Source organism: Ammospiza caudacuta, chromosome 6, assembly GCF_027887145.1.
Source record: "Ammospiza caudacuta isolate bAmmCau1 chromosome 6, bAmmCau1.pri, whole genome shotgun sequence".
Taxonomy (NCBI): Eukaryota; Metazoa; Chordata; class Aves; order Passeriformes; family Passerellidae; genus Ammospiza; species Ammospiza caudacuta.
Genome location: NC_080598.1, coordinates 21,387,836 through 21,410,617, shown reverse-complemented (window position 1 = coordinate 21,410,617; position 22,782 = coordinate 21,387,836). Strand labels below are relative to the sequence as shown.

The 22,782-nt window shown below is 49.5% G+C and overlaps 1 protein-coding gene across 2 annotated transcripts in view; it reads right to left on the bottom strand.

Annotated features, from left to right (window-relative positions):
* Positions 1-15,573, bottom strand: part of SLC25A22 (solute carrier family 25 member 22) — a 51,973-nt gene extending 36,400 nt beyond the window's left edge. Inside the window, exon 1 of one of the 2 annotated variants that reach the window (XM_058806751.1) lies at positions 15,469-15,573. The gene's annotated coding sequence lies outside the window, so the exon portion shown is untranslated. Of the gene's footprint in view, positions 1-4,432; positions 4,531-15,468 lie in introns of those variants that run through there. The other variant, XM_058806752.1, reaches the window with a different exon arrangement.
* Positions 15,574-22,782: the final 7,209 nt, after the last annotated feature.

Genomic DNA, 22,782 nt, shown 5'->3' with positions numbered 1-22,782 from the left:
CTCTGAACACTTACAACACAAGTAACAAGCCTCTAAATTTAGGACAACTACTCATGCTCAAAGCAAACTGTCTTGGAGTAGGTGCCAGAGGGCTGAAAACCCTTTCCATGCATCTCATCATAAAATCTTCAGTGATGTGGTCATACAAGGCAAGGGCATGGCCATAGCAAAAATTCAGGCCCAGCACTTGCTTGAGATTCCAATCTTTGGTCTGTAGAAACCTGCAAGTCCCTCCACCAATTCAAAAGGATCTGTAAGAGGTAGCTACAGAACAGGTAACCCATATGCAAATACAATTAAATATACATATATATATATAACCAACTTTGACATAAAATGGTTATTTAAATTAAGATTATAATGGGCTTGGTTATTCTGCAGCTGCAGAGGCAGCAGTAGAAGCACAAGCTAACTGACAAACAGCAAAATGGCCTGCACATGATCATGCTGGTGTACAAGCACCTTGGATGTTACTGGACAAACATTAAGTGGCTGCTTATTGCCAGTAATGCTCCTTTCCAAGTGTCACCTGAGAAATCATGTCACATGCTGAACTGATACAATTGTAAATATTTTTAAATCCACCTTCGTCTGGATCTGTTCTTTACACCAGGTTTCCAGGTTTTATGAAATTACAGCTTCAAAGACATGCAGCATTAGCTGGAGAGAGAAGACAACTTTGCTGAGCTTTTGGGAGCCTGGCAGATGGGAGGGAGAGCAAGGAGAACAATTAAGAACTCACATACAGCATTCCTTTTCAATAACCTGTGGTGGTCAACAAAGGCAGGAGCCAGCTGACAGACAGACCAGCCCTCAGAACTGGAAGGACATACCATGGAGAAACTCAGTGCAAATCCTTCTCTTGGGTGCTCTGCCAAGAGGCTGAGTAAAAAAGAGTTCCCCCCTCCCAGTTTAGAAAATAACCACCATGTACAAAGCAGTAATTAAAAACAACCAACCAAGAAGCCCAAGGGAAAGCTAAGGGTTGGATTCCATCTCACTCAGTAGGAATGAGGTAGAGCACTGAGCTGAGGTCCTGGGGCCTGAAAGGGACCATTCATTCCCCAGCAGCAATGAAACCGGGGCTATTAGCTCTCAGCTTTCTCTGCTGAAAGAAAGGGGTGCCAGTGACCCTGCTGGGAGGAATAAGCATCTTTTCAGGCCAAATTGCAGCAGTACCTCACCAGAGCAACACTCAACCAACCACAGAGCTGCTCCTGTTGGATGCCTTAAAGTGTGTGGTCCTGGGATGGTGCTGGTTCCTTGTGGCTGGTTCAGATGCTGCAGAGGGGAAGGTCTGACAGCTCAGGCACTGCTGTGCCCACAGTGCACTCCTGGCAGCCCTGCCCTGGGGCTAGCATGGAGAGTAGCTTGGTGAGCTGCTCTGCCAGCTCCATCAGCACCCCTGCCACTGACTACTTCCTCCTGGATTGCTGGGGATCTTTTCTGCTCTCCTGGATTGCAGGAGATGTTTTGTGCTCTCTCTGTCCCTGTCTGCCAGCTCAGGGGACCAGCTGCCCTATGGATATTCAATTTTACTGGTTAAGACTGAGACAAAGAAGGCGTTAAGCACCTCAGTCTTTTCCTCAGCCTTTGTTGCTGTTTCCTCTGCATCCAGTAAAGGATGGGGATTCTTTTTAGCCTTCTTTTCTGTTGTTAGTGTATTTATGAAAACACTTTTTATTACTTTTCACAGCACTGGCAAGATTGAGCTCTAGCTGAGGTTTTGCCTTTCTTATCTTCTCTCTAGGTGACGTAACAATGTCCTTGTACTCTTCCTGAGTCATCTGCCCCTTCTTCCAAATGTTGCAAACCCTTTTTTTACCTGCCTTGGTTCCTGCAAAAGCTCCCTGTTCTACTAGGCTGGTCTTCTCTCCTGCTGGCTCATCTTTTGGCACAGAGGGACATCCTGCATCTTTAAAATTTCCTTCTTAAGGTATATTCAGCCTTCCTGGACCCCCTTTGGTGATCTCCTTCTTTACAGCATCAAGAATTGAAAATTATATAATTTCATGGTCACTGTGCCCCACACTGCCCCCAACCATCCCATCTCCCACCAGCCCTTCTCTGCTTCTAAACAGCAGGTCAGGGCTCTCTGACCAGCTGTGTCAGAAGTTATCTTCCACACAGCCCAGGAATCTTCTAGGCTGCCTTCTCTGTGCTGGGTCGAGCTTCCAGCAGACATCCAGGAAGTCTCCCACAAGAATAAGGCTGGCAATCATGAAGCAGTTGCTCATTCATCTGTCTTTTCATCCTGGTTGGGTGGCCTGAAACATACTCTCCCCAGGGTGTCTGCCTTGCTAGCCTTCCCCCTAATTCTCACCTACAGGCACTGAACCTTATCATCACTACCCTTCAGCTCCCAATAGCCAAAACACTCCCCAACAGACAGACAGTCACTGCCTCTCCTTCCTTGACTGTCCCTTCTGAGGAGCACACAGTCATCCACTGGAGCACCCCAGCCATGGCAGTGATCCCACCCAGGTTCCACCATGGTGCCCATGTCACAGCTTTCCTGCTGCCACGCTCCCTCACAGCCTCTTGTGCACTTCCTCGCTGGCAGAGCATGGGAAGCTGAAAAGTCCTTAATTTAGAGTAAGCAGTACTTAGTAGCAACTAAAATATCAGCATGTTATCAACATTGTTCTCGTACTAAATTCAAAACACACCACTGTACCAGCTACTTGGAAGAAGATAAACTCTATCCCAGACAAAGCTACAACACTGGCTAAAAAAACTTTTCTGGAAAAAGCCTCCTGTCTTGGTGTGTACTAAGAATTCCACAGCTTTGAGCCAGCATGAGCCAAGCAGTGTCCCTTCCTGCTCCTGAAACAAAGGAAAAAGAAGGAGGGGAGGGAAATCACCATCTCTGTGCAGCATCTGAGGTACCCCAGCAGGTATATATCTTCCCCCAGACTTTCTTTGCTTTTTTCTCCCCCCTGCAATATACCTGTTAGGAACTGCACATGGGCACCATTGCAGATCCTCACCCCACACACCACTCACAGAGCCTTCATTTAAAACATTGAGTTCTCCTGAGAACAGGCTCTAAGAAAGTAGAAATTAAATTTATCTGCTTCAATCTGCTGCAGCAGGACTTGTGTGCATCCCTGGTCACTCCATGGGGATCTCAGACTTGTTTTCCTTCTGTGCCTCCCAGGAGGTCCAGGTTCTCAGCAGAGATGCAAGCCAGCAGAACTCACCCTCTCTGCTGGAGCCTGGGGACTTGCTCCCCTGCCAGAAGCACCAAGAGGGCACATTATTACAAGTACATACACACTTTGGTCCTGTTTCATGGGGGTTTCATCATCCCTTTGGCTGTAACAACTTCACCTTCTCAATGATGCTCCTGCACAGGCTCATGATGGCCAAGAACAGTACAGGCCTTGCAAGCCCAAGCTTACTGGGCAGAACCAGCAAACAGGTAAAATAAAAAGAGGGAGTAGGAGCAGGCAGGACACCTGCATCTCACCCTGTTACTTGTAGGAGACCTGACCAAAACAGCACAAGCACATCAACAGTTTTCCAGTACCATTCTTCCTGCTCCTCCTCCCAGCTTATGCTCACCACAAAGAGCACAACCTGTGATTATTGAAGAAGGGGGAAGAAGAGAAGAAATGCAGGAAATCTCCTGTGCATGCATCGTGGTCTTGGCTGAAAAAGGCCCCCAAAATGCTTAACTCACTAGTTTTAGAATCAGTGGAGGACTTTACTATCCCACATGCAGAACTACCGAAGAGATACATATCACCATCCTGGACTCACAGACTGCATCATTCCAGGGTGGTGGAGCACAAACCATAACCTGCAGCTTCTGTGAAAAAAAGGAAGAAAAAAAGGAAGAAAAAAACCCAAAACCAACCAAACAACAAAACCAAAAGAAATCCCCCAAACATCTGGTGGCAAACATCCTGGCAGCATTCCATGGGACCTAGGTAAGTGCTGTGCATGGCAAGACCCCAAACAGCAAAAGGAGCCAAGGACCACAGTGCTGCAGGAAATGAAATTACTTGCAACTATCTCTCTGTCCTTTTACAATAACCTTGCTCGTTGCCAGTCTCAAATATGAGCAGCACCAGAATACACTAGCCACTTCCTCTGCCTCAAAATCAAGGGGAAATAGGATAGACAATGAAGCAAAATTACTATCAGTACCTAGCACATAACCTGATTGGAGCAGAGTTCAAGCGTGGGTTGCTAAAGTTTATTTCTGTAAATTTCCGCCTCCCAGTCTGTGTCATATTTCGCTGATTCATTCTACAGATCCTTTTCTACCGACAGGGTAGAGCATAGGAAATATCCAGGGCTGGTTGTTTAGTAAACCTGCACTGAAAGTTCCCTTCCATCTACTGCGCCTGCTGCTAATTCCCTTCACAGCTCTGCTCATTAACAAAAATACAACACAATAAAGGAGAACCGCACACATACACACCTCACCCAAATTTCCTCCATACTGGCTGGTTCTGAGTCACCACCAGTGAATAACTGTTGCACTAAGGAGGACACGGTTATTAAATTAATAGAGGCTGCTTAACCTGGCTACAAATATACACGAGTTCTTTGTGCCTTAGTGAGCTAATAAGGCATGTGCTAATTACATTAATTCAAACAAGCCCAGCATGCCCTGAGGGCAAAGGGAGAGAAGGGTGCAGCAAACTCAGGCGTTTTCATAACAGCTGTGAGACAGCAGGGAGCACTTGCCTTGACACAGCTCTTGGAGAAGCACAGGAACACTGGCTTCTCCCTATGGCTCACTCAGCCCAGCTGCTGCCTGGGTCATGTGTAAAATCCCTGTGTAAAATTCACCCAGGCCTTGGTGCAATGACAGACACAGGATCCTCTCTCCAAAGGGCCAGCCAGCTTGTCTGCTCCTATCTCTGTGGCCCAGAGCACATGGCAAGCCTTGGGATGCCACCCTGCTGCTCTGGGACTGTGAGCCTGGGACCCTGCTGGCAGCCTCCTTCCCACACGGCACCAGCAGCCTCCAGCCCTGGAGCAGCACCAAGGGCTGCAAGTCACTCATCATCCAGCCATGTGATGCTCCTCATACAGCCCCATCTCCTCCCCAACCCCACAGTCAGCCATGACAGCAGCTCAGACAGACAGCATGCAGAGCCTGCAGTGGGACCTTAACCAAGTTAGGCAATCCCAGCACATGCATAAACCTAACTGGCAATGGAAGCAGGCAGAAGGGACAGTTGCACCTCCCACGTCAAAATGGCAACAGAGCCTTCAGAAATCTAACAGGCTGCAGCAAGAAGAAGCAAGGAGAGAGACACACAATCCCAGCAAGGTTCAGATATGCTCAGAGAGGAGCCTCCCATTTCTCCAGCCCAAGGGTAAGCAGAACTCTAACCTCTGTCACCCCTGAAGAAGGCTCAGCATCAGCCATGTTCACACTGAGGTGTCTGCTAGGAACTGTCACCACTTCCTAGCATGCAAGGGAAGGAAAGGAAAGGAAGTTGGTCATATTTCTTGGCACTTCCAAGGACACATGCTCACCAAACACTTCCTGAAGGATGTGCTTTTCCTGTAAGCACTAGGGGACTGTGCTGGAGCAAAGCAAAGGTGCTGCATTTTTCTTCTCCCTCTCTCATCACTTCTTCCTATACTGCATGCATCTAGCAGCACATCTTAGGGCCACCCCTAACAGATGGGAAAAGCCACCACCTTTCTCAGCTATGCTATGTGAATATTAAGCGTTATAAAGGCATGATGGTGTCTCTGCAACAAAGAGAGAATCTACAACCAGGCACCAGATGAGAGCAGTGGAAGAGTAGCACAACACCATTTTTTCTGCACAAAGAGGAGCTGATACAGGCTCGATGCAGTCCTGACCGTGTGTTGGGGGGGAAGGGGCAAAGATTTTCATGAAGGGAACAGTACCAGGGATTTTTAGCCCCTGGAAAATGCCACATGATTTACTTTCCCAGCAGAGACTGTGGTTACTCAACCACTTGTCCAGCATAACTTCAGACTACTGCTCTTCCTTTCCCCAGCAACTCAAAGAACTCACTTTGGGCCAGGCCTATTCCCAGGTCACGTGTAGCTGTGAACACACAAATGCTTGTGTTGACATAAGCAGAGAGGCAAGAGTGGAAGCAGGGCTGTTCCTCTTGGCAGTGGCCTGCAGCAGCTTGCCGAGTGCACCGATAAAGTAAACCAACATACAACAATAACACAGAACAAGAATCCCTCCAGGGAAGCCTGGGAGATAAGAGCTTCTGGGCCCTTAACAACATCATTTAAAAGGCCTAGTAACCCAGAGCCCTGTGGGTCTGCATGTCAACTGATAGCTGTCACTCAAAAGTCCCAAAGAAGGACTGTTGAGCCTGGCTGGAACTGCAAAGCATCCCACAAACACCACATCCTGTCCCTGTAGCAAAGCCACAGTGCACCAAGAGCATCAGCCATGGACATGGGAACTGACTCTAAAATATCCCAGTGAATGAAGCAGGACCTCAGGGTGTGAAAGGACAGACCCTTCCTGCATGACCCTTTGGAGTCAGGAGCTAGGCTCCACCTAAGGCAAGGTGACAGAGAAGCATCAAGCAGGAGCCACCACGTAAGCATGCCCACGCTGGTGTACAGGCTGCAAGCTCAGCTGCCACTGGAGCCAAGGCCTTCTGTACAAGAGACCAGACATGGAGAATTGACAGGATAACAAAAGGACATCTCCCAGCCTTCCAAGCACTTTGCAACAGCAGGCAGCAAACCCTCTGAAGAACAAAGCTTATCTCATTACTTCTCAGTGCCAAAGGCAGAATTTCACTAGTGCTCCCAGTGCACTAGAAGAAATGCCACTTAAATGTCATGTTAGTCAATATTCCTTGCCTATCAGCCACAGGACACTGCTGCTGCCAGTCCCTTTGCTGTGGGGGTACGTGAACACAACTGCTCCCCCTGTATTGCCAACAGCCCTGCTCACCCCCCACCTCAGCTGTTTTGCTTACACCAAAACTGTTCAGATCACAACAAAATGGTTCCTTGCTAAACCCACATGGGTCAGGCTGCTTCTGAAGAGGTTAGCAGCTCCTCCAGGGAAACTCATACACACTCTGTGACAATCAGAGGAATTGTCAAGGGGACTGTAACCACCACCTGATGGCTCAGGAGGCTGTGGCATAATCCATTCACCAGCTCCCTGCTCACCCAGAGTGCAGTGAATCAACAGGCTGCAAGGCAGGCAAGGCATTCCCAGCAGGAAGACAATGTATTTTGGAGACTACAGGCAAATCAAAACACATCTAGTCCTGCTCACCTAAACAGAGTGCAGGGAGATGAGTAACACAAGAAAGGGGAAAGAGGAAAAAGTGAAGTATATCAAACTTGAAAAGTCATTCTCTGAATATCAGATGTCTCACCTGGCTACTCCAAATGTGCAGGGCAATGCTGCTACCTGACAGATGTATCCATAAGATTTATCTGACACAGCCTCAAGGAAGCAATTCATCCTGCACTGCTTGAGAAACTGTTTTCAAAAAGTTTCCAAATGAAAACCACCTCACAACTCTGCTCTAATTATCAGCTCTGTCTCACAAAGAGTGCATGGCAGCAACAGCAGGCAGCAGTAGACACAAGGAATCGTCATGCCAGTGAGCAGTGGAACAGGCACATTGCCTCGGAAGACTAGCAACAGTTTGGCAATGCAGGAACTAGACACACTGTTCTGCTCCAGAGCTCCTTGGACAAGGACTCTGGGCTCCAATCTATAACCCAGCTGGAGTCAGCTGTGACAAGTGACATGGGAACCTGCCTGCCCCAGAGCAGAGCCCACTCAAGATGTGATGCAGCACTCTGGGGGAAACACGTTCTCCCTCCTCTGCAAGAGCAGTAATTTCACTGGAGAGAGGAAGAGGGGAGGCTGGCTACAGCAGAGTTCTTCAGGGTTCTCAATCATGACATGTAAATCCTTACCCATGCCCTTTCAAGCTGCCAGCAAGTTTGCCAGCTCACATATATGCACATGTGTGTCCAAACAGCACATGCCCTTTATCACAGCTGATCCATTTGTTTTCAGCTCCACACCACCTCAGTTTGCACTGACACAGGTCCAGGACACTGCAGCAGCACTAGGGACAACCCAGTGTCAGATGACCCACAGCCTTCCTACAATCTCAGCTGTGTGCCAAGCAAGATGTCACAAGCTGCCCAGCAGCTCTGCAGCCTCTCTCCCACAAGCTTTGCAAACTGCCCATGGCTCAGCTGAACCAGACCAGCCTGACAGGTGGGCACAGCTGACCCTCAGCACAGGGAAAATGGCACCTTGCTCTGCACAGGGCCCTGTGCAGCCACAGGCACTGAGTCAGAGGTGTGCAGGTGCCTCCTGAGCGCAGGGGCCGTGGGAGCAGCCGGCTCAGCCTCCCCAAGCGTGCTGGCAGGGAACGCTGCACGCAGGCACGCGCCCACACACCGCTCAGCAGCGACCTGGCATTTCTTCCCCCCTTTCCAAAGCCAAATTCAGACCATCTGTTGAAGTATTTCTGCAAATCATCCTTCTTTTGGGAAGGGCCGGGGGCTGAGTTTAGTTGTTTATATAGCGTCTGGCATTTCTGCAGTGCTTATCACTTCAGTATCCAAGCTATTTCCTTCAAGCTCTCCATTACTTTTGAAGAACCAGCGTGAGGCACCACAGAATCTACAATGTAAATTCTGTAAAAAATAAAAAAGGGCATCAAAAAGGCGACAGCTGCTCAGGTCACACACACATTTAGCTGCTAATAAAGTAAGTGGGATAGTTCAGGAGGAAGGGGAAGGGCCAACACAATGAGTTTTATGTCCTTTAAAGAAACTACTACACTTACAAAATAATCTTCATAAACAAGTGTTCCTGTTGCCTTACAGAGAAGAGCTTGGCTTGCCCAGGGTATGGAAAAGGAAGCTAGTACTGCTATCCCTGAGAAAGCCAACACAAACTGAAAAAGGGAGATGAAACACTTAGAAGAAGAGATCATTTACTAGATCAGATCATACTTTTTGCAACAGCTGCCATGGCCATTTTAAGTGGTGAACCCCTGGAGTGCTCCTGCTCCCACTGCATTGTAAGGGAAAGGATCAGAGACTTATTGCTTACCCCAGGTCCTGCTCTAAATCTGTAGCAAAGGAGAAAGCAGGACTCAAATTCACAGTAAGCCCCCCACAAAGCCTGTCCCTAAAACACAATTTCTTCTTTTTTATAAATCCCTAACTATTACAGAGCAAAGAGAACAGCACTGAACAGGGCACAAACACACTCCCAGTCCATGCATGGCCTTGAAGAAGGCGTTTCCATCCCATCAGACCCACCAGGACACGGGGAACTGCCCTGTTTTCCACACCCATTAAGGGCAGTAAGGTGTCAGACACCACAGTGACAAAGATGCAGCAGCAGCAGAAATGAAGATGGTCTGGCCCAGACTAAGCATACCACATGCTACAGCTTAATTCCAGGCACTCATCCACACAAAAGCCAGCACTCATTCAGCTCAGAGCTCTCACAGCACACAGCACAGCCCCTAGTCAAAGCAAAAAGGCTCCACTGAAAGCTGCAGCGGAACTCAGAAACCAAGGATCATGGCTACTGGGCTTCTTTCTGGCTTGATCCAAACCAATTGGTCACTTGCACAGCATCTCTTTCCTACTAATATAATTTGATGAAAGTCCCCTATCTCTGTGCTCTAATTAAAAAAGAAAAGCACATAACTCTCTTCCCAAACACCTCCTCCAAGCCAGTTACTCAACCAGTGCAGAAGCATCACTGTCATACATAAGAGGGGAATATTTCCTTCTCCTTCCCTCTCCCCACCCTGTCTACAAAGGGCACCAACCCTCCTCATAGCTGGGACAGCTTTTAAATTGTGAGTATAAGCCCCAAACATGGAGTCAAAACTCCAGGTGGGGCAGGCACAGTCTTTGATGTGACTTAGTCATCTGCAGCTCCTCAAATTCATGCTATTTGGGGAAACTTAGCTGGGTCAAAACCAGCCTCTCCTGCTGGCTTCTGGATAAATGCCTCAGACACAGGAAAGAAAAAAAATCCACACAGCTCTCCTGATATGCCATACACTAGTCTCAGTGCCAAAGGAAGGAGCAGGGCACAGGAAGGTTTGACAAGACGCAGTCACCCACCCACAACAGGACTACCAAAATGAGAACAAGCACCAGTTACTGAAAGGTTTAACAAAACAGAGTAAAAATGCATTCCTGTGAGCAGCTCACCACAGGCTGTACTAAATTATGATCAACAGAGACTCCATAAATTACATAAACAGTAACCTGTCATATTCCTTCTGATACACAACAAGCATTGCTGCCTGGGTGCCTCTCCCTTCCCTGAGCATATAATCTCCACTCAGACAGCCCACCTAAGGCAGAAAATGTTCAAAGGTTTTGTACTTGCAGATGTGTAAGAGGAAACTGCCTGACAGAAATACAAACCACCCAGAGTGACAAGGTCTTTTCATAAGGTTTGTCTGGGATTTTGCCTTGTTTTCTAAAGCTTTTGTACCTCCTGTTACTTTATCTTCACAATAACTCAAACTACCAGGTAATCAATACTTCAAGGTTAAAGCAACATCCAAGTATGGCATTGGACAGCTCAATCCAACTCCTCCTTCCTGCTATCTCTGTGCTGGAAGACAAACAGGAGAGGAAAATACATATCTGCTGTTAGGATTAGCTGGAGCAACACAGTGTTAGCTCTAGCAAGCTGCCACTGTTAGCTGGATACGGCCAAGTGACAGTCCCCAAATCCAGCAGGTACAGCCAGAGGACTCAGCCCTGCTGAAGGAGGATGGCTTCACTACATCATGGTGCCAGAGAAGCTGAAACACACTGCCCTGTTAGACCTCAGACACCTCTCTGGCAGAGAACAGGCACTTGCAGTCACAACCCTGTTGTCTCACTGCAGACAGACAAGACAACTGTCTCCAGCAAGGCTGGAGTCCATGCAGCCATTTATGAGGAACGCACCATGGAACACAGGCATGGTGTTCAACATGTTCAAGAGTAACAAATAAAAACAATGCACTGCCTACAACAGGCAGCATCTCCAGCTTATTTGCCATGATAAGTAATTGACAATTCTGTATCTCCCAACCTGTAGTAGTGCAGATGTTTGGTCACTTGTAATAGAGCCTGAATATACAAACATGGGCATTAAAGCAGACTTTTGCATTTCCTGAAAACACAGTTAAGGATTTAGGAGAATGCCTCATGGATGTAAAAGGAATAATTACCAGTCCTTATGTACCTGCAGCAGCAGAAGGCAGAATACTATGAACAGGCAGATTCTTCCCCATCCTGCACTGTTGCTGTAAAAGGAGCAGAACAGACATTTGTCCTACACAGCACTGCAGATTTTAACAGGAGAGCAGAGGCAGCTGGGAGAAAGATAGGTCCAACTGGACCTTAACATAATGTCCTGTTAACAGGACATTAACAAACTTGTAAGTGACAGGCTAAACAGGCTGTGGGACCAGACTCCTCCTGTTGCTCGAGGGCTCCCACATGATGCTCAAACTCAGCTGGTGCTAACTAAATTTGCTCCACTGTCTGCCAGAGCTGTATCAACTTAGTCCAGTAAAGGGTGAAGGTGCTCAGCTCTGGGACAGCATTGACGGGCCATCAGCTGTGTAGAAATTTCATTCTAGGGAAAGACCAAGAAACAAAGGGGAAAGAAAAACCAAAACAAAAAACCCCCAAACCCCAAACAAACAAAAAACCCAACCAACAACAAAAACCCCAAAACAAACAAACCAACCAAACAAAACAGACAACAATGAAGGGGGGGGGGAACTGTGAAAAAGGAAGGCCAGGAAGAAATCAATCTTAGGAAGAAATACTTCTGTTCTGAAACAGGCTAGAAAAGGGGAAAATGTAGAAACTCCCTTCAAGGTGCGTCAGCATCCTATCATTACACACATGAACTGCAGCACCCAGGATCATTTGTCCCAGTCATTCCAAACCTGGTTTGGTTACATATCATCTCCCCAGGCCAGGCTCTCCTAACAATGGAACAAAAATATTTTGCATTTTTCCAACCCTTTTCCTTTCCCTTTGGGGCCTAGTTCAAAGCCCTTTTATGTCATTCTGACAGCACAATATGATTTTAGGCAGATAAACTCAGCCCATTAAGAGATACACCCTGTGCAAGACATCTTACTGGCACTGGAAAGTTGGCAGTGCAAAAGATTTGCAGGTCCCTGCCTGCAAGTGAGACCAGGGATCAAGTGACAAAAGCAAGGATGGTGTGGAACAAGGCAGACCTGCTTCTAGTCAGCACCAGGGGACATGAGTCCCTCTGCAGTTATGGTCAATGCTGCTAAACTTTTCTTCCCACCACACAGGCCTTTCATCCCTTGGACTTCACAAGGACATCCCACCTTCCAGTAGCTACTGTGAATCTGGCAATTACCCTCCAAAAGCATCTTATTTCCACAGTGGGGGTGAGAGCCCAGAGGCTTGCCAGCATCTGTAAAACAAGTACCTGCCAGCCCATCAGCAAACACAAGGCATGATCCTTTGGAGGACTGCAAATGGAGACCATGCATCCTTATTCCACACCCACGTACTCTTTGCTGAGGAAGAAGGAACAACTCATCACCCATCTTAGAGCCTCCTGGCTGCAGATTATTCAGATAAAAACCCAGTGTGTCTTAAAGAAACTTTCCTGTCTGACCACCCAGGAGCCACTCTGCCAGTCACACTCCCCCCATTCCAAGACTTTCACTGCTGGGACCAAAGTCCCTTCACAGCAGATGGCTCCAGTGACCCCTTGGGTGGCCCTTTTGGCTCCCTGCACACCCCACACTCACAGTCAGACAGGGTTTCCTTACTGGCTCAGCCCTGGGTTTCCCACAGCAGTCTCAGATGTCTGGATCCTCTAAGTAATTTAATCGTGGTGCAGTGACACAAAACCAGCTTGACCTGGTGCCTCTGGGGAGGGACCCCTAACAAAAGCATTCCTGGGCTTTTATACTCTTACAGTTTGTGCACCCAGACAGTCTGGGGTCTTCTTGCTGAGTCATCAGCTCCTGCTGTATCCCTGTGCCCTCTGCTGTCCAAAGGGTCAGCACCAGGTCACAGCCCCTTTCCTGGCTCCTGACATTTCCCCCACCCAGGGCAAACCATAGCTCACACTGCAGCTGCACACCCAGCTATCAACACTGGGTGTATTCCTCAAGAAGTGCCAAAGATATTTAACTATTTTCACAGCACTGCATGATCATCACACACCCTGCAACAATGATGTTCCAATGATGTTAGATTGGGCTTTAACCTTCAAGGAAAAGCTGTTCTCACAGGAATCTGCAGAATTGGGCCCCTGGTCAGGAATGTTTGCTCTACACACAGATTTTATTCTAGCTAAACACAACACAACATTTACTCACCTGGAAACACAGCTGCCCCACTCTGGGAAATTTCTCCCTCCTACTATTTCACAATTCTCAGGATGACAACAGTTATGCAAGAACAGCTGTACAGACACATGAAATGCTTACAGCTTCTAAGCAAGACTTTCTCCAAATTTCCCTTATCAGACAGCTCTAAATCCTATGGCTCCCAGGTTTCAAGGCACACCAGTCAGCCACCAGTCACCGGGCCTCCATCACACCTTTGCCCTGGCAGAGACCTACAAGAAAAAACATGATGCACAAGCGAGCAGGGAGCTGCTTCCACATGGACATGCCTGCTGTCACCTTGGCTAGCCAGGTAGGGATTTCCCCCATCTTGCCCTCTAATTTAAATCTTGGCAGTAAAAGGGGAGCAAATGGCCTTGACAGGCTGTCAGTGACTTCTACCTTTTAGTAACTTAATACAGCACACTATCCCTTCCTAAAACGGCAGCAGGAAGATGCTCACAGGCTCTGGCATCCTAGTAAGACATTAACAAGATTGCTGGGCACCAAACAGGACTGCAGACTCTCCTTCAAGAGCAGGGATTCAGTTTACAACACAGATTTGATCCCTTTTCCATCTCAGCCATCCATCTGTGCCACAGATCGCCACCACCCCCAAAACATAACGCTCCTTACTATGACAGGCATTTGGTGAACAGATGAGCCCAAGGGCACAGCACCAGGAGAAAAACTGCACCTGTATGAACAACTGCAAGTAACAGCATGCAGTTAAAATCCTACAGGCAAGACATTCAAAGGTGTAAATGCTCATTAAATCCTCGTGTTTATTTTCTGAGGAAGAGGTTAGAGGAACTCCTCCTATTAAACCTTGCCTACTCCTTTGTTTATAACAGCCTGCAAAGCAAAACAGAAGGAGAGGACAAGAAGACAACCACCGCCCGAGTCCCAGGCGATACATCCTTATCAGTACCACTCTAGTTCAGTTGCCTTTTGCTTGGCATGGCCAAGAAGCGAGTTCTTGAGAAGCAAAGCCACAGTTACTTGCAGTGATCAAAATCACTGCAGATACCATCCCAAAGCAGCAACAGCAGCACCACAAAGTCAGATCCTAACAGAAGCGAGATCTCGGAGATTAACACACTATGGTAAAAATACCCACTATTGAACTGTAAACATCTAATAGCCAAAAGACATCAGGCCAAATAAATATATCTGGGATCCTGCCCTGACACCTGGCAAGGTATATGCCCTACAATCTGAGAAGCCTTGCAAGAAAGAGGCTGGAACACTGGAAAATCCGATTTCCACAACTTCAGCCTCACCCAGCAGCTGCAGAGGGTGCAGCAAGAGGATGCTTGGGGTCCAATTCCCAGGGTGACCTTGAGGAAATCCCACAGTCTGTCCACATTTCCACTCTCCCCGTCCACTGCACGAAGAGCACAATAACCTTGACCTATCTCAAAGAGGCAGGGATCTGGCTTAGGAGAGTCTGGAAGGAGCTCAGAGGGGCTTAGATGCAGGACCTGCGCTGCCACCGGGGCGGTCAGGGAATCCTACGATTCGCCCCAGAATCAAAGCCCGGAGAAACTCGTCAATCGCTTTCAATATAAAAAGCTGCAGCTCCGGGGCACTGAAGGGCTCGCAGGAGCCGCACACGTGTCGCCGCAATTTCTCCGGGCAGGGCAGAGGAAGGCGCGCCGGGCTGCAGCCCCCGCGCCCGGCAAGGACAAGCCCCGCTCCACGGCCAGGGGGAACATCAGCCCCGGGCCCGCACGCAGGCACGGGGAGCCAGCCCGGGGAGGAGGGAGGGGCTGGGAACACCGAAAACCCCCAGGGTGAGGAGGGGAAGTGGCGGCGGGCAAGGGGAGCCCGCAGCTCCGGGGAGGGAGGTGGGTACGTGGGGAGCCCGCAGCCCCCCGGGGCGAGGAGCCGGCTCTCCGGGACCCGCGGGGCAGGAAGGGCGGCCGGCACACCCCGGAGATGAGGGGCCGGGGGGAGCGGCGGCGGGGCCGGTGCAGCAGGAGCCAGGCCGGCGTGCATGGCCGAGCTGCATCCCGGCGGCAGGAGGGGTGTCGGGAGCCGCGGCGGCGCCTCCGGAGGGCTTGCGAAGGGCCGTGCCCACACTTACCGGGCGGCGGCGGCGGCGGTTCCCGCCGGGGCCGGGGACACGGTGCGGCGCGGGGTGCGGAGCTCCTGCGCGGCGCGGCCCGGCCCGACTCAGCTCTGCCCCCTCCGGCCGCGCTCGGCGCAGGAACGGCCGCCGCCACCACCGCCTGTCCCTCCCCGCCGGGGCGGCCGCCGCGTCCCCATGGCAACGCGGGCCGGGGCGCCCGGGCAGCGCCGCCGCCTCCCCCGGCCGGGCGCGGGGGCCGGGACTGCCCCGCCGTGCCCCGAGCGGCCCCGGGCCGCGCCCACAGCCGAACTGAGAGGCCGCTCACGGCTGGACACGGGGCGAGCGGCAGCGGGGAGAAATAATGAGTCTGTCATCTGTACCCGAGGGAACGGCCTGAAATTGTGTCAGGGCAGGTTTAGGTTGGGCATTAGAAAAAGATTCCGCACCCAGAGCGTGGCTGGGCACTGAACAGGCTCCTCAGGAAAGCGGTCACGGCACCGAGCCTGACAGAGCATAAGAAGCATTTGGACAATGCTCTGAGGCACAGAGTGTGACTCCTGGGGATGTCCTGTGCAGGGACAGGAGTTGAATTCGATGATCCATATGGGTCCTTTCCAACTCAGCATATTGTGTGATTCTCTTCAGGATACCAGCCAGGCTCACTGTGCCCATTGGGTCACCATGCTGTGCTGCACACCACCCCTCAGGAAAGCCACCATACCACTGGCAGGCCTTGATTTTTGGGGTTAGCAGGCTCCACTGTGGACCTGGAGTTCTCAGGAGTATTATGGGACCTGAATCCTTGCTGGGTCAAAACATCAACAGAGACTGTTTCATCAGGCCTTGGAAATTAAGTATTTTAATGGTGAGGAGGACAGCAGCAGCCAAACAGATCTCTGTGCTTCTTGGGATGACCAAGTTCTTTGTGGTGAGGGTGGTGAGGCACTGGAACGGGTTCCCAGCGAAGCTGTGGATGCCCCATCCCCAGCAGTGTTCATGACCAGGCTGGATGGGGCTCTGAGTTACCTGATCTAGTGGAAGGTGTCCACTAGAGGAGGATAGAGTGAGATGATCTTCAAGGTCTCTTCCAACTCAAACCATTTTGTGATTCTGTGGCATCCACAGGTGTGCTACCACCAGGGAAAGAGGTGAAGATCTCCAGGGAATTCATCTCTAAGAACCTCCCTCATTGCTCACATACACCAGGCCCTGTGAGTGTGGGATTACCAGCTCTGTACCAAGGGCCCATGGAAGCCGGCAGAGCATCAGTGCAGTTATCCTGTGCAAGGAATTGGAGGTGACTAGAAAAGAGTGCCTACAAGGATGCTCCCAGGAGCATGTAGGGCTAATGAGGACATTGTGTACAGAGAAGTGACAATTATATGGAGTCGCAGTGAATGGCCCAGAAACCTCACAGTTCTTCACACCTGAAAACAAGAGGAGCTTGTTATCACAGTCAGGGACCTGGAACCCAAGGTAAGAAGAAGTTGTAAATCAGAGGCCAGTGAAGCATCAGATGCCAATGGTAGTGAGTTGGATATAGGTGAAAAGGGGATCAGCTTTCCTTGTGTGCTATTCAACCCAGGCTAAGCAAAGCATGGGAAGATACAGCACTGGAGGTGGAAAGCTCTCTCCAGAAGGGAGGTGCCTGACCAAGGAAGGAGACCTGTGTCCTGTGGCCATTTTGTGGGTGTATATTGGATGAGCATCCAGCACAAGAGAAAATGCTAGTGCAGTGGGCAAGAAGACAGAATAGCCTATCCAGTCCCACAGTCCTATCTCCACCATGTCCTTGGAAAAACAGGCAGCAAGGCTGGGTTGCAGGCAGGCTGCTGTGGTGGGCACTCCTGCAGGAATTCCCAGTTTGGGAAACAGTGTGGGGGAGTTGAGGTCTTCTTACTCCCCAGCTGCAAAATTGCTTCCCACCCCTTTCCTTGGTGGTGGCATATCTCCACTCTGCCCTGATTTGTAAAGGCATCAGTGGGTTTCACTGTGCTGTATCCTCTCAGTCAAAAGCTGAGCTGAACTCAGTGTGGCTTGAGGTATAGATGTTACTGTTTATCACAGTGTAGATGTGCTGGCAAGACATTACCATCCCCTGGCAAAGAAGAGGTTTAACACTGTCCATCTTTGTGCTGCATTTCAGGAGGACTGCAATCACACATTTTATTTTTGGTTCTGCTGCATGAGAACAACTGCTCTTTGTAACCTGCACGGCACAAAGGACCCGTTTCTTCCGGCAGCATTTAAGAGAGGGCATAAAAAAAGGAAGCAGAGGAAGAAAGTTTGTATTCAGCAAGTGCCAGGTTGTCAAGGTTTCCTCTGCTTTCAGGCATAATTTTTTTCTCCTGACAGACACAAAAAAGATTTAAATCTGTTTGGTGCAAAACAGAGCTTCAAAGCAGCACTGTCTGTGTCTGACAGAAGGTGAAGAGCACAGCTCAGGACCTCCTGTACAAGGCAACATTGTTGTCATGGTGGTGCACGCAGGAGCATTAGACCAGGTCTGTGCTCTCCTTGTCACAAAGCTTGTCCTGTGTGAGTCTCAAAATCCTGCACTGCTTTCAGCCCACCTCCCAGAGGGCTGTGGGCTGGCTCAGCCCTGCAAGGACATGGGTCAAGTTCAGTCTGCTGCAAAGAAAGAGGCTGTCACGAGGTCTTGCTCTTCAGTTTCCTTCCCCATTAGTATTGTTTTCTGTTTTAATAAATTGTGGACTGCCAGTGAAATCCCCAAGTGCCTGCTGAGTGTGGTTATTAAACCAACACTTAAAAAAGTAAAATTGAGCAAGCTTGGTCACTGCTCCCTTGGCCTGGACATGTTTCTCAGAGCGCTGGTAGACAATTTAACTGATAAATATTGAAGAGGCAGTAATGTAATTAGCACCAGTCAACATCTTTTTCTGGAAAAATCAATCTCAACTAAGCCTGCTCTTGCTCTCCATTGAGACCACAGGATGCGTTGCCAAAGGTAACAGCACAGAGGTGTTAGGGGAGGTATCCAGGGTGTAGTCAAACAGAATGACTAAAATGAACAGATTCACAGCTGGCCATCGGCTGGGATGGCAGGAAACACCCAGAAACCACTGCTCTGGTTTCATTTTCTGTGCAAGTACTTGATATTACAGAAATGAGAGGAGATGTGGATGCATCTGGAGAGTGCAAGAAGGGGACAGCTTAACCCCAAACCCAGCTCTGTTGTTCCCAAAAACTCAAGATGCAAGACCACACCGGTGAATCCAATATATGTGGTCTGTCTGTCCTCTCTGCCCATTACTCCTTGAAAAGAGGCTGCAGACATCTTCCTTTTAAAGTGACTTTTAGAGCAGCTGGGTTGACCCTGGCATTCTAATGAGAATGTCATGAGCTGGCTTAAACAATGGCCCGGCTCCTGCAACACATCCTGCAGGGCTGGCAGCCTCCAGTAAGCACCAGCACCTCACACTGCCCAGTACCCGTGGGGCTCCAGCCTCAGGACTGCCTGACAGCCAGCAGCCCCATTCCCTGCCTGGCTACAGCGTGTGCCACCACAGGCAGCCCCCTTCCCCGCCTGGCTACAGCGTGTGCCACCACAGGCAGCCCCATTCCCTGCCTGGCCACAGCGTGTGCCACCACAGGCAGCCCCCTTCCCCGCCTGGCCACAGCGTGTGCCACCACAGGCAGCCCCATTCCCTGCCTGGCCACAGCGTGTGCCACCACAGGCAGCCCCATTCCCTGCCTGGCTACAGCATGTGCCACCACAGGCAGCCCCGTTCCCTGCCTGGCCACAGCATGTGCCACAGCAGCAGCGCCTCAGCTCCTCTGGCAGCCAACACAGGCTCCCACGCTCAGCACAGACAACACAAGGCAAAGCAATCTCATGCCCTCCATGCTTATCTCCTGGATAAAACAGTGAGGCACTTTTGTTTATTGAGTGCCGATGAATGGCGCTGTCTTGGCTGTGAGATTGGCCTGCAGATCCCACTCTGGGCACAGCTGCTGGCAGGGAGCCACCTATTGCCCTGGGAGCCTTTCAGCAGGGTGTTATCCCTCAACCCAGGGACAAAACGACCAACAGCTTCCCACCATATGCATCTGTCCCCATGCAGAGGTGGTGTTAGATTTATGGGGCACTGATCACTCTTTTCCTCTGCAAGCATGGTCCAGATGGGTGATAAGGAATGCAGTTTGCTCCAGAATTTTTCAGTATTCCTCACCTTCCACAGCTTGTTTGTTCATCTCCCCTTCCAGCAGCTGAAAAACAACTGAGGAATGTGCATTGGCAGTGACCTGCATGGCTGTTTCTTGGGGGGCAGGAAGGTGAGATGGCTCCGTGCTGCCAGGATGAAGTGGATGCTGGGAACACTGTCACCCTGCCATGGGTGAAACAGCTGGACCTCAGGGAGAGTCACAGATCCCAGGCTTGCTGCCTCACCAAGAGCTGCAGCCAGCTCCTCCAGGGCCATGTTATTTTAGGACCCCAAAAAGCTGATGGATCCATTTGTGACTGCCTCTGCCTTGCAGCCATCATTCGTGCACAGCAGTTGTCACAAAATAACCTGTTTAAGCAGCAGGATTTTCTTTACTCTGCCCAGATTGCAAAGAAATCATCTCTTATAAGGGACTTTTGTGGGGGAGACACCATGTGTTCTTGCTCCTTTCAATGCATCAGGATGAAAGCCTCACCGAATCATCTGTTGTGGAGATTTTTGAGGGGGAGGCAGTGTATTTTCTTGCTCCTTTCAATGCACTGGGATGAAAGCTTCACCAGGACTGTCACTCAGCCTGATGCTCCTGCAACACTTGAAGGCTGTGCAGACACCAGGAGACAGTGCAGACACCAGGAGACAGAAACTTGCAATGTTGAGAGGGAGCAGCTACAATCAATATCCAAGCCATGCTTGCTCTTAGCTCTGGCCTTGGGGAGATGCTAAGAATCACAATGATTTCCATTCTTCTCCAACCTGGAGGGAAAAAACCCAAAAACATTTGTCCTGAACCATTGCTGCTTCCAGAGGAAGTAAAATCTTCCGAGGATGTGGCTGAAGAAGCAGCAAGGTGAAGATTCACACCTAAGCTCATGTTCTCCCCCAGCTATCCTGTTACTACCTCCCTCATCCAGCTTTCCTGTCCTACTTTTCACTGTAATCCAAAGCTTCTCTCCCTCAGCCCAACAAAGCAGAATTAGAAGCCTAACCAGCCATGCTCATCAGCCAGGTCTCTTCTTCACACAACAGGAAGAGATGGGTGACTCCATAGGGGCTGCAGCCACCCTCTGCAAAGTCCCACTCTCTTCTGGACATGTAGATTTGCTGTTTCTAAACCTGGTGATGCTAAACACCTCCAGAAGACCAGGTCTGGCCTGTGGCAGAAACCTGACAGAAACAGCGAGGCTGGGACACATCTGGGGTTACTCAGATCACTGTGTGATCCTGTTCACACCCAAAGCTTTAAGTTCTTGCTGCTGCCTTGGAACTGTCCCACAGGTGAGCCTGCCGTACCCAGGTACCTCTTTTGATCAGGAAAAAGGTTTCCTACATTATGATGGAAAACACAAATAATTTCTTAAGCTATTTGAGAGGTCTTTTAGAAATTCCGAGGTTTACTCTTGCTGCTTCAAGCAGAGGGCTGGCAGGGTTGTGAAAGCATGGAAACTTAGGACAGCTTGAGAGCTAAGAGATGACAAATATTACCTTGCTGTTTTCCTAGGTCACTCACTAAATGTCTGCAGACAGCATCGCGTAAGCTCTCATGTCCTGTTAGCACATGAGATTGGGTGATCACACAATGGGTTGGAAGGCACTTTAAAGATCCAACTCACCTGCCATGGGCAGGAGCACCTTGCAGCTGACTGTTCTGAGTTGTGCTCAGTCTATCTTCCCTGGACTCCTGTGACCTGGCAGCAGATGACCATGCAGGGCCTGCCCCAAGATGTGGCCGGAGCAGGTTACCCAGCACGTGGGACTTTGTGTACTCAGCCTGAGACACAGTGAAAACAGGGCAGAGCAGACATTTTCAAACTTGACATGTCCAGAGTAGAAATCCTGTCTCCCCCTTTGAGCAGTGCTACCTGGTTTGTTTTGGGTCACCACTGGCATTCTCACCCAGGAGTGAAGCTCAGCCACATGGCTTTGAGGAGAGGTTCCAGCAACAGCCACCTCCTCCTACCCTTGCAAGTATGGTCTCCTCTTATCCACAGGGCTTCAGCAGAAACAAAATTTGCAGCCATCCTGCTGTTGTAGAGAAAGCAAGTAGAGATGTCTGATTGGCTTCCTCTGCCTGCTTTGTTTTCCACGTGCTCTGTTGCTGCTGTCTGATCCAACTCTTGCCTGAGAAAGGCAGCCCCAAATCTCTTGTTCCTTCCACGTGGAAATGCATTCAGCTTTCTGTATTTGCTTTTTAGAGTATTTGTTTCCCCACCAATTTAATCAATCACTTTCTGACACAACATCTATGTTTTGGCCTTAAACCTTCCACAGCAAGGAGTCAGCATTAGAACTATGCAGAGTGGGGGGAAAAAAATTATCCACTTTTGCTAATTTGCAGGTGAAACTGGACTATTTCGTTTGGTGCCACCTAGTTGAGAAACTGTGGATGGCAACCATGTATTCACAGTCCTCATTCTTTCCCCGGAGATGCAATACTTTGCTGTAAGAAAACAGTTAAAAGTGCTCCGTAGTACTCCTCTCTGAGCATCCCTCCTGCCCCTTGCACATTTTCCTGTTCTACCATCTCCTGTCTGGAAAAGATAAGAACTGCACTGGTGTTCAATGAGCAAATCAAACAGAAGGATCTTAGCTCCAGCCCCCCAAAACAAACTTCTGGATGGGTTCAACCTACAGACCTACTGTGAAGAGGTCTACAAGAAGAATAAAGGCATGGTCATATTGCATACCTGGTTTCTATATTTCCCAGTCACCGAATTCTGTCAAGGTACCTGGAAACTGGAACAAGGGTCAAACTCTCCTCATGGATTTTCAAGACACTGATTTACAGAAAAATGATCCTTTAAGAACACAGAGTTTATTTTTGTGAAGTTTAGGAAATGAACACACACTTAATTGCAGTGAATGCTGTTTTCTTCATTTTAACAGTACCAACTGATAAGCATGATGGGCTCACTTTGATGCAGCTCTGGGCTGGGGTTCTGATGCACCAGTGGCTGAAAGCCAGCCCCACTCCCTTTCCCAGTGAAAGCTACTCTTGCTTTAAAGGCTGAAAACATGGGGTTATCCTCCCTTGGGAGGAAAACAGTGAATTTAAGGACCATCAGATTCCATTTCCCTTTTTAAAAGCCCAGCAGCATGACACTGTCAAGTATGGACATGAGTGTGTACCCAGTAGAAGGAAATC